At 45.4% G+C, this 12,802-nt stretch overlaps 1 pseudogene; it reads left to right on the top strand.

The window, feature by feature from the left end:
* Nucleotides 1-258: 258 nt before the first annotated feature.
* Nucleotides 259-4,202, top strand: LOC109743140 (uncharacterized; annotated as a pseudogene).
* Nucleotides 4,203-12,802: the final 8,600 nt, after the last annotated feature.

Below are 12,802 nucleotides of genomic sequence, written 5' to 3'. Positions count from 1 at the left end.
AACCATCCCGTAAATAAAAAAGTTTTGCAGGCCGCCCGATTGCATGATCTGCTAAAGACGCTCTAACAACCCACCCCACCGTTCTGTCTCCCGAAGCCGCGAGTGGCCAAAGCCATCCATATAAAGCATCCGAGCCGAGCTGTGAGCATCTATCTAGCTAGAGTGTAGATTTCCTTGCGCCACGAAACTGACAGCTAGCCCACGGAGGCTGGGCACACGGGAATAGGGAGGAGGTGCGCACGACCGCCAGCACTGACCATGTCGGAGCCTGCCCCGGTGATCAGGCGGATCCACAACGAGCTGAAACAGCTTTGGATCGACCCGACGGCGTTCTACCGGCCCGGCGCGTCACCCGTGACGGACGGTGATCCTCGACGACCCCCATGGCAGCCCCTACGTCGGCGGCACATTCCCCATCAACGTCGCGTACCCCAAGGACTACGCCTTCAAGCCCATCAAGCTCACCTTCAAAACCAAGGGGAGTCGGCACTGGCCTCTAGCTGTAGAGACTGTTTTTGATCGTTAACGTTACCTACCCGTAACGATTCAACCATACACAATACACAAGCTGCTTTAAGATCCGAACCATAGATAATTGTTATTTCTACTTCTTTTCTATACAAAATGAACACCAGATCTAATACATCTAGGGGCTCCCACCATTTTTTCCTTCCATAGAGACATGGATGTGACAACTCACTCTCTCTCTCTTCTCTCACACGCGCATGCATTATTGGTTTCTTCTCTCTCCCTTGCAAACAATTTCATGGACTTTATTTCATCTTAGCCAACTAAAAACATTTATATCCTTTAAAACATAAGCCCGTTTTGAAATAATTTATATATTTGAACTTCTGACATCAAGACTTTTAGAACTAAACCGGTTTTGGATACTTTTTCAAACACATTTAAAATTCAACGTTTCACATTTCGTATGTGGGACAAACCTATTTCACATGAAAATTGTGTTTTTTCGTGAAACAAGATAGTGGAAAGTGAAATATAGGTCATGAAGGTGAAAAAAAATATATGGAAATGTCAACTTGTGAAACCGTTTATTTGAAAATGTGAAGCAATTTATTTCAAAAGAGTGAAATAGATTATTTGCGAAATGTGCAATTGAAATAGATGTTTTTTTGTGAAACAAGCCAGTGAAAAGCGAAACTTATGTTTTTAATTGTGAAATAGTAACCACGGAAAGTGAAAGGATAATGTACGGTTATGAAATTGATTATTTGAAAATGTTTAATCATTTATTTCAAAAGAGTGAAATATGTTATATTTTCAAATAATCAGTCTCACAATCGTATATTAGAATTTCACATTTTGAAATAGACTGTTTTCACATTTTTAAATAATCAGTTTCACAATCGTATATTACAATTTTACTTTCTGTAGGTATTTTTCACAATTATGAAATATGTTACTGGCTTATTTCATAAAAATCACATCAATTTCAACTGCACATTTGTGAAGTGACATATCTCACACTTTTAAAATAAAATGTTACACATTTCCAAATAATCAGTTTCACAAGTAGTTATTTCAGCTTCATATTTAGGTTAAAATATGTTTCTAGTGAAATAGGTTGGTTCCACGTATTTCTATGGAGAGAAGGTTTATTCCATATTTTTCATGTGAAATGTGTTTGTTTCACATACAAAATGTGGAACGTAGAAATTTAAATGTGTTTGAAATGTATTCAAGATCGTCTAGTTCTAAAGGTCTTTGCGTCAAGAGTTCAAATATATAAATTATTTCAAATATGAACTTATGGTTTAAAAGATATGAATGCTTTATTCAAATAAGATGAAATAAATTCCATGGATTTGTTTGGAGACGAGAGAGAAGATGCAGATGCATGCATGTCGATGTCTGATAAAAAGTAGTACGTCGGGTCCGCTAGTCCGACAAAGTAGTACTCTGCTAGCGGACCAGCTGGTGAAATACCAACATATCATAAACATTGCAAACTTTTAGACAACACACAAGTTACTATACGGTATGAGGTGTCACTAGATGATTGGCTACGCAGCCGCCGGTAGGTAGCGGTAAGCTCAATTTTTCATTTTACCTCTAGCTGCTTGCTTCCTCCAAAAAAGATCGACCGATCGATCGTCATTTGTTTGACTGCTCGTGTTCATCCCAAATGTATCCTAAGAGCAACTTCAATGGGGTAATCCATTTTGTTCGTCTGCGTCCGTTTGGGTTGGCGTGGATAAAAGTGGAGGCCCAACGTGCCGACCCAAACCCAAATCGCGTCCGCCTGGCGTCCACGCCGACCCATTTCCAGCCTAAAATTGTGCCTGAAATGCGTCGGCGCGAACGGAAAGCGGACGCGCCGCGCGTCTTCTCAATATCCACCGTGGTCCCACTTGGCGGCCATCCAACTACCGCCCGTCGTCTAATTTATGACGACCACCAACAGCGGGCCCATTAGTCAGCCAGTAGAAGCGTCCTTTTTTAACCCACGCGTGCGGCGGGGGCCTGCCTCATTCACTTCCGTCCACATCTGGCCCCCCACCACCCCCTTATGCTTCCTCGCCGGCGACACCACCAAACCCTAGCAGGCAATGGGCCTCTGCGGCAGTAGCAGCGGCAAGGGCAAGTGCACCCCCGGCGCCTCATCCTCCCGTGCTCCTCCTCCCCCTCCTCCTCCGCCGCCGGCGCGTGTCCGCCGAGGTCGCCGGCGTCTGCACATCCCGGTGCACCAAGCGCGGTGGCACTGGGACTACAGGCAGCCGCTGCCTTGCCCCAACATCACGCTGCCACACCACTGGCACGTGAATCCGCACCGGATCCCGCTGCCGGCGGTTCCGCGGACACAGCGGGCGCACGACGAGAAGGTGCGCACGCACCGGGTGCAGCTCACGCCGGCGCAGCGGCGGATGCCCGAATACGCCGCCGACTCTCCCAATTGGGAGGCTTAGTTTGCCCCCGAACACGAGGAGCAACGGCGGCTAGGCGTCGACACCAACCCGCCGACGTTTCCACCGCCGCCCCCGCTGGTAGAGCCGGAGGAAATGGAGGCGGAGGCGGAGTACCATGCCGCCCTCGAGGAGGCCCTGCAGCACGTGTTGGAGGCTAGCCGGCTCGAGGAGGACGCATATTGGGATGGGCTCGAGCATGCCCTTGCCTTGTCGGTGGTGGGGGACTCCGTCCACAGCCCGCTCTTCGTCCCGCCTCCGCCACCGCCGCCGCCCGTCCTCGAGCCCAAGCCGGATCCGAAGCCGACGCGAAAGCACTCCCTGCCTCTACCCACTTGGCCGGAGAAGGCCTACACGTGGACCGGCGAGTACCACGAGTGGGTGAGCGTGCCTCCGGTCCACTATGCCGCGATGCTGGAGGAGGAGGCGGCCCACCTTGAGCGCTGGAAAGCACACTGGCTCGCCAAGGAGCAGGCCGACGGCGAGCAGCAGATGGGTTGGGAGCAGCTGCTGCACCACGACGCGGAAGCGCTGCGGCTTTAGGAGGAGGAGGAGGAGGAGGACGACGAGGAGCGCGCCCGGCGGTCCACAATGCCGCCGTCCGAGCAGATGCCGGAGGAGGCTGTCCTGGTAGCGTACCAAGCGGCGTTCGGGTGGACTAGCCCTGCTCCCGTCTTCATCGACCTCACCGGCGGCGATGGCGGTGGCGACGTCGACGTCAAGGGAAAGGCCGACGACGTCTAGGGCAGCATGCGGGCGCAAACTTTTTTATATGTTTTAATTAATGTTTAATTAGGTTTAAGTGGACTTTGGCCGGCGGTTGACCGACCACTTAATGTTTAATTATGTTTATTTCTGTGAGCTATTTTTTTCCTACGCCGGTAGATTTGGGTCCGTCTCCCGTTGGGCCGTCAAGCCGATCCATTTGAGAATGCGGATGCGCATGTTCGCCTGGCCGACCCAAACGGACGAAAAGCGGACAAAGCGCGCGTCCATTTGGGTCGCCCCGTTGGAGTTGCTCTGACACGTCTCTGCTGGTGTACCATCCCAACATCGGCCCGGAGGGGAAGATGGCGCTGGACATCTTCGGGAGGGGGTGGAGACCTGCTCTCACAATAATAAGGACAGTCCTCGCCGGTCGCTTCCTTCTGTCCGGCAGCGGCAGGGAAGGAGCTGCTGGAGGAGGCGGCGACTAGTGGGGCAGTGGTACGTCGTCGTTCTTGTGGAGTAGGGAAATGGCGTGTCCTCGGGGACCGCCTCCTTGGCGCCATCTAGTACGTGCATGTGTTCAGCCAAGAGCTAAAATAAGACTGGGCACAATTTAAGTTTGTTAGACTATATATATGAAGGAAATATGCCCTAGAGGCAATAATAAAGTTATTATTTAGTATTTCCTTATATCATGATAAATTTTTATTATTCATGCTAGAATTTTATTAACCGGAAACTTAGTACATGTGTGAGTACATAGACAAATAGAATGTCACTAAGATGCCTCTACTTGACTAGCTCGTTAATTAAAGATGGTTAAGTTTCCTAGCCATAGACATGAGTTGTCATTTTTTGAACGGGGTCACATCATTAGAAAATGATGTGATTGACAAGACCCATATGTTAGCTTAGCACGATGATCGTTTAGTTTGTTGCTATTGCTTTCTTCATGACTTATACATGTTCCTATGACTATGAGATTATGCAACTCCCAAATACCGGAGGAACACTTAGTGTGCTATCAAACATCACAACGTAACTGGGTGATTATAAAGATGCTCTACAGGTGTCTCCGATGATGTTTGTTGAGTTGGCATAGATCGAGATTAGGATTTGTCACTCCGAATGTCGGAGAGGTATCTCTGGGCCCTCTCGGTAATGCACATCACTATAAGCCTTGCAAGCAATGTGACTAATAAGTTAGTTGCAGGATGATGCATTACGGAACGAGTAAAGAGACTTGCCGGTAACGAGATTGAACTAGGTATAGTGATACCGACGATCAAATCTCGCGCAAGTAACATACCGATGACAAAGGGAACAACGTATGTTGTTATGTGGTTTGACCGATAAAGATCTTCGTAGAATATGTGGGAGCCAATATGCGCATCCCGGTTCCGCTATTGGTTATTGACCGGAAATGAGTCTCGGTCATGTCTACATAGTTCTCGAACCCGTAGGGTCCGCACGCTTAACGTTCGATGACGATCGGTATTATGAGTTTACGTGTTTTGATGTACCGAAGGTAGTTCGGAGTCCCGGATGTCATCACGGACATGACGAGGAGTCTCGAAATGGTCGAGACATGAAGATTGATATATTGGAAGGTTATGTTTGGACACCGGAAAGGTTTTGAATAAGTTCGGGCATTTTTGGGAGTACCGAGGGGTTACCGGAACCCCCGGGGGGTTAATGAGCCTTCATGGGCTTTAGTGGAAGAGAGGAGGAGGCGGCCAGGTGGAGGCGCGCGCCCCCCCAAGCCCAATCCGAATTGGGGAGGGGGGCCGGCCCCCCTTTCCTTCTCTCCCTCTTCCCCTTCCTTCCCCTCCTAGTTGGACTAGGAAAGGGGGGAACCTACTCCTAGTAGGAGTAGGATTTCCCCCCTTGGGGCGTGCCCCATGAGGCCGGCCAGCCCCCTCCTCCACTCCTTTATACACAGGGGAGGGGCACCCCATGGACACATAAGTTGATTTCTTAGCCGTGTGCGGTGCCCCCCTCCACAGATTTCCACCTCGGTCATATTGTCGTAGTGCTTAGGCGAAGCCCTGCGTCGGTAACTTCATCATCACCGTCACCACGCCGTCGTGCTGACGAAACTCTCCCTCGGCCTCAGCTGGATCAAGAGTTCGAGGGACGTCACCGAGCTGTACGTGTACAGATCGCGGAGGTGCCGTGCGTTCGGTACTTGATCGGTTGGATCGCGAAGACGTTCGACTACATCAACCACGTTACTTAACGCTTCCGCTTTTCGGTCTATGAGGGTACGTGGACACACTCTCCCGCTCGTTGCTATGCATCACCTAGATGGATCTTGTGTGTTCGTAGGATTTGTTTTTGAAATTACTGCGTTCCCCAACAGTGGCATCCGAGCCAGGTCTATGCGTAGATGTTATATGCATGAGTAGAACACAAAGAGCTGTGGGCAATAATAGTCATACTGCTTACCAGCATGTCATACTTTGATTCGGCGGTATTGTTGGATGAAGCGGCACAGACCGACATTACATGACCGCGTTCATGAGACTGGTTCTACCGCCGTGCTTCGCACACAGGTGCCAAGTGGGTGTTTGTTTCTCCAACTTTAGTTGAATCGAGTGTGACTACGCTCGGTCCTTGTTGAAGGTTAAAACAGCACACTTGACGAAAAATCGTTGTGGTTTTGATGCGTAGGTAAGAACGGTTCTTGCTAAGCCCGTAGCAGCCACGTAAAACTTGCAACAAACAAAGTAGAGGACATCTAACTTGTTTTTGCAGGGCAAGTTGTGATGTGATATGGTCAAGACGTGATGATATATAAATTGTTGTACGAGATGATCATGTTTTTGTAAAAGTTATCAGCAACTGGCAGGAGCCTTATGGTTGTCGCTTTATTGTATGAAATGCAATCGCCATGTAATTGCTTTACTTTATCACTAAAAGGTAGCGATAGTCGTAGAAGCAATAGTTGGCGAGACGACAATGATGCTTCGATGGAGATCAAGGTGTCAAGCCAGTGACGATGGTGATCATAACGGTGCTTTGGAGATGGAGATCAAAGGCACAAGGTGATGATGGCCATATCATATCACTTATATTGATTGCATGTGATGTTTATCCTTTATGCATCTTATTTTGCTTAGTTCGGCGGTAGCATTATAAGATGATCTCTCACTAAATTTTAAGGTATAAGTGTTCTCCCTGAGTATGCACCGTTGCGACAGTTCGTCGTGTTGAGACACCACGTGATGATCGGGTGTGATAAGCTCTACATTCACATACAACGGGTGCAAGCCAGTTTTGCACACGCAGAATACTCGGGTTAAACTTGACGAGCCTAGCATATGCAGATATGGCCTCGGAACACTGAGACCGAAATGTCGAGCGTGAATTATATAGTAGATATGATCAACATAGTGATGTTCACCATTGAAAACTACTCCATCTCACGTGATGATCGGACATGGATTTGTTGATTTGGATCACGTGATCACTTAGATGATTAGAGGGATGTCTATCTAAGTGGGAGTTCTTAAGTAATATGATTAATTGAACTTTAATTTATCATGAACTTAGTACCTGATAGTATTTTGCATGTCTATGTTGTTGTAGATCAATGGCCCGTGCTACTGTTCCTTTGAATTTTAATGCGTTCCTAGAGAAATCTAAGTTGAAAGATGATGGTAGCAACTACACGGACTGGGTCCGTAACTTGAGGATTATCCTCATTGCTGCGCACAAGAATTACGTCCTGGAAGCACCGCTAGGTGTCAGGCCTGCTGCAGATGCTACTGATGACGTTAAGAATGTCTGGCAGAGCAAAGCTGATGACTACTCGATAGTTCAGTGTGCCATGCTTTATGGCTTAGAACCGGGACTTCAACGTCGTTTTGAACGTCATGGAGCATATGAGATGTTTCAGGAGTTTAAGTTAATATTTCAAGCAAATGCCCGGATTGAGAGATATGATGTCTCCAATAAGTTCTACAGCTGCAAAATGAGGAGAATAGTTCTGTCAGTGAACATATACTCAGAATGTCTGGGTACCACAACCACTTGACTCAACTGGGAGTTAATCTTCCTGATGATAGTGTCATTGACAGAGTTCTTCGATCACTGCCACCAAGCTACAAAAGCTTCATGATGAACTATAATATCAAAGGGATGGATAAGACAATTCCCGAGCTCTTCGCGATGCTAAAAGCTGCGGAGGTAGAAATCAAGAAGGAGCATCAAGTGTTGATGGTCAACAAGACCACCAGTTTCAAGAAAAAGGGTAAAGGGAAGAAGGGGAACTTCAAGAAGAACAGCAAGCAAGTTGCTGCTCAAGTGAAGAAGCCCAAGTCTGGACCTAAGCCTGAGACTGAGTGCTTCTACTGCAAAGGGACTGGTCACTGGAAGCGGAACTGCCCCAAGTATTTGGCGGATAAGAAGGATGGCAAAGTGAAAGGTATATTTGATATACATGTTATTGATGTGTACCTTACTAATGCTCGCAATAGTGCCTGGGTATTTGATATTGTTTCTGTTGCTCATATTTGCAACTCGAAACAGGGACTACGGATTAAGCGAAGATTGGCTAAGGACGAGGTGACGATGCGCGTGGGAAATGGTTCCAAAGTCGATGTGATTGCCGTCGGCATGCTACCTCTACATCTACCTTCGGGATTAGTTTTAGACCTGAATAATTGTTATTTGGTGCCAGCGTTAAGCATGAACATTATATCTGGATCTTGTTTGATGCGAGATGGTTATTCATTTAAATCAGAGAATAATGGTTGTTCTATTTATATGAGCAATATCTTTTATGGTCATGCACCCTTCATGAGTGATCTATTTTTATTGAATCTCGATAGTAGTGACACACATATTCATAGTATTGAAGCCAAAAGATATAATTTAATAATGATAGTGCAACTTATTTGTGGCACTGCCGTTTAGGTCATATTGGTGTAAAGCGCATGAAGAAAGTCCATGCTGATGGGCTTTTGGAATCACTTGATGCTTGCGAACCATGCCTCATGTGCAAGATGACTAAGACTCCGTTCTCCAGAACAATGGAGCGAGCAACAGACTTGTTGGAAATAATACATACTGATGTATGCGGTCCGATGAGTGTTGAGGCTCGCGGCGAGTATCATTATTTTCTTACCTTCACAGATGATCTGAGAAGATATGGGTATATCTACTTAATGAAACATAAGTCTGAAATATTTGAAAAGTTCAAAGAATTTCAGAGTGAAGTGGAAAATCATCGTACCAAGAAAATAAAGTTTCTACGATCTGATCATGGAGGAGAATATTTGAGTTACGAGTTTTGTCTTCATTTGAAACAATGTGGAATAGTTTCGCAACTCACACCACCCGGAACACCACAGCGTAATGGTGTGTCCGAACGTCGTAACCGCACTTTATTAGATATGGTGCGATCTATGATGTCTCTTACTGATTTACCGCTACCATTTTGGGGTTATGCTTTAGAGACGGCTACATTCACGTTAAATAGGGCACCATCTAAATCCGTTGAGACGGCACCATATGAACTGTGGTTTGGCAAGAAACCCAAGTTGTCGTTTCTTAAAGTTTGGGGTTGTGATGCTTATGTGAAAAAGCTTCAACCTGATAAGCTCGAACCCAAATTGGAGAAATGTTTCTTCATGGATACCCAAAGGAGACTGTTGGGTACACCTTCTATCACAGATCTGAAGGCAAGATATTGATTGCTAAGAATGGATCCTTTCTAGAGAAGGAGTTTCTCTCGAAAGAAGTGAGTGGGAGGAAAGTAGAACTTGATGAGGTAACTATACCTACTCCCTTATTGGAAAGTAGTTCATCACAGAAATCAGTTCCTGTGATTCCTACACCAATTAGTGAGGAAGCTAATGATAATGATCATGAAACTTCTGATCAAGTTACTACCAAACCTCGTAGGTCAACCAGAGTAAGATCCGCACCAGAGTGGTACGGTAATCCTATTCTGGAGGTCATGTTACTTGACCATGACGAACCTACGAACTATGAGGAAGCGATGATGAGCCCAGATTCCATGAAACGGCTTGAGGCCATGAAACCTGAGATGGGATCCATGTATGAGAACAAAGTGTGGACTTTGGTTGACTTGCCCGATGATCGGCAAGCCATATAGAACAAATGGATCTTCAAGAAGAAGATTGGCGCTGACGGTAATATTACTGTCTACAAAGCTCGACTTGTTGCGAAAGGTTTTCGACAAGTTCAAGGAGTTGACTACGATGAGACCTTCTCACCCGTAGCGATGTGTAAATCCGTCCGAATCATGTTAGCAATTGCCGCATTTTATGATTATGAAATTTGGCAAATGGATGTCAAAACTGCATTCCTGAATGGATTTCTGGAAGAAGAGTTGTATACGATGCAACCCGAAGGTTTTATCGATCCAAAGGATGCTAACAAAGTGTGCAAGCTCCAGCGATCCATTTATAGACTGGTGCAAGCATCTCAGAGTTGGAATAAACGTTTTGATAGTTTGATCAAAGCATATGGTTTTATACAGTCTTTCGGAGAAGCCTGTATTTACAAGAAAGTGAGTGGGAGCTCTGTAGAATTTCTAATATTATATGTGGATGACATATTGCTGATTAATTGGAAATGATATAGAATTTCTGGATAGTATAAAAGGATATTTGAATAAAAGTTTTTCTATGAAAGACCTCGGTGAAGCTGTTTATATATTGGGCATCAAGATCTATAGAGATAGATCAAGACGCTTAATTGGACTTACACAAAGAACATACCTTGATAAAGTTTTGAAGAAGTTCAAAATGGATCAAGCAAAGAAAGGGTTCTTGCCTGTGTTACAAGGTGTGAAGTTGAGTCAGACTCAATGCCTGACCACTGAAGAAGATAGAGAGAAAATGAAAGTCATTCCCTATGCTTCAGCCATAGGTTCTATCATGTATGCAATGTTGTGTACCAGACCTGATGTGTGCCTTGCTATTAGTTTAGCAGGGAGGTACCAAAGTAATCCAGGAGTGGATCACTAGACAACGGTCAAGTACATCCTGAAATACCTGAAGAGGACTAAGGATATGTTTCTCGTTTATGGAGGTGACAAAGAGCTCGTCGTAAATGGTTACGTCGATGCAAGCTTTGACACTGATCCGGATGACTCTAAGTCACAAACCGGATACGTATTTATATTGAACGGTGGAGCTGTCAGTTGGTGCAGTTCTAAGCAAAGCGTCGTGGCGCGATCTACGTGTGAAGCGGAGTACATAGCTGCTTCGGAAGCAGAAAATGAAGGAGTCTGGATGAAGGAGTTCATATCCGATCTAGGTGTCATACCTAGTGCATCGGGTCCAATGAAAATCTTTTGTGACAATACTGGTGCAATTGCCTTGGCAAAAGAATCCAGATTTCACAAGAGAACCAAGCACATCAAGAGACGCTTCAATTCCATCCGCGATCAAGTCAAGGAGGGAGACATAGAGATTTCCAAGATACATACGGATCTGAATATTGCAGACCCGTTAACTAAGCCTCTCTCACGAGCAAAACATGATCAACACCAAGACTCCATGGGTGTTAGAATCATTACTATGTAATCTAGCTTATTGACTCTAGTGCAAGTGGGATACTGAAGGAAATATGCCCTAGAGGCAATAATAAAGTTGTTATTTAATGTTTCCTTATGTCATGATAAATGTTTAATATTCACGCTAGAATTGTATTAACCGGAAACTTAGTACATGTGTGAATACATAGACAAACAGAGTGTCACTAGTATGCCTCTACTTGACTAGCTCGTTAATCAAAGATGGTTAAGTTTCCTAGCCATAGACATGAGTTGTCATTTGATGAACGAGATCACATCATTAGAGAATGATGTGATTGACAAGACCCATCCGTTAGCTTAGAATGATGATTGTTTAGTTTGTTGCTATTGCTTTCTTCATGACTTATGCATGTTCCTACGACTATGAGATTATGCAACTCCCGAATACCGGAGGAACACTTAGTGTGCTATCAAACATCACAACGTAACTGGGTGATTATAAAGATGCTCTACAGGTGTCTCCGATGGTGTTTGTTGAGTTGGCATAGATCGAGTTTAGGATTTGTCACTCCGATTGTCGGAGAGGTATCTCTGGGCCCTCTCGGTAATGCACATCACTATAAGCCTTGCAAGCAATGTGACTAATAAGTTAGTTGCGGGATGATGCATTACGGAATGAGTAAAGAGACTTGCCGGTAACGAGATTGAACTAGGTATAGTGATACCGACGATCGAATCTCGGGCAAGTAACATACCGATGACAAAGGGAACAACGTATGTTGTTATGCGGTTTGACCGATAAAGATCTTCGTAGAATATATGGGAGACAATATGAGCATCCAGGGTCCGCTATTGGTTATTGACCGGAAATGAGTCTCGGTCATGTTGTAACGCCCAAATAATTAAGCTACAGTAATCCCTCGTTAATGGTGCCATCTCATCACATTACTGTTGCTAATCCTCATATGATCCAAGGCCTAATTCGAATTCAAATTCAATACAAGACCAAAATTTCAATTTTGTCAACATGCAAACTAAAATGTTTATCATGTGGCAAATATTCCATAACTAACTATGGTGGTGACCAAACACTTTTGTAGAGTGTTTAAATGCCCTTTGTGAATAAAACAGTGGCTAAAGCCAATTATATAAATGCTTAATTTATATAAACTCTAAACTAATTTATTTTGTGCCAAGTTATTTTGTGGCAGTGGCATAAATACTAATACTAATTTAGAAACTAATTTTGTATTTTAACTAAACAACAATATTGTGGAAATTAAATGAAACTGTGAAAAGGAAATAAGTAAAAGAAAACAAACACAAACAAAAAATAAAATTAAAAGGAAATCCCCCTGGGCCACTTGGCCCAGTCGGCCAAATCCTCCCACCAGGCCGGCCCACTGCGCCCCCGTTCCCCTTTCTTCTATTCACAGAGGAGGCGTGGACAACACCGATGGCCGCCACGGCACCGGCCATCGCCGTGGCGACCATCCGGCGACTACCCCGGCGACCTCGGCGCCTATAAGACCTACCCCGTCACCTCCCTCGCGCCACCGAAACCTAATCCCTTTTCCCTCGCGCACCCTCTCCCTCTGCCACTCACGCCCGACGCCGCTGTCGTCACCGCATCGTCGACGTCGCCGCGCACCGG

This window comes from Aegilops tauschii, chromosome 6 (genome assembly GCF_002575655.3).
Source record: "Aegilops tauschii subsp. strangulata cultivar AL8/78 chromosome 6, Aet v6.0, whole genome shotgun sequence".
Taxonomy (NCBI): Eukaryota; Viridiplantae; Streptophyta; class Magnoliopsida; order Poales; family Poaceae; genus Aegilops; species Aegilops tauschii.
The sequence above is the reverse complement of the archived record's forward strand: the minus strand, read 5'-3'. Positions and strand labels throughout refer to the sequence as shown.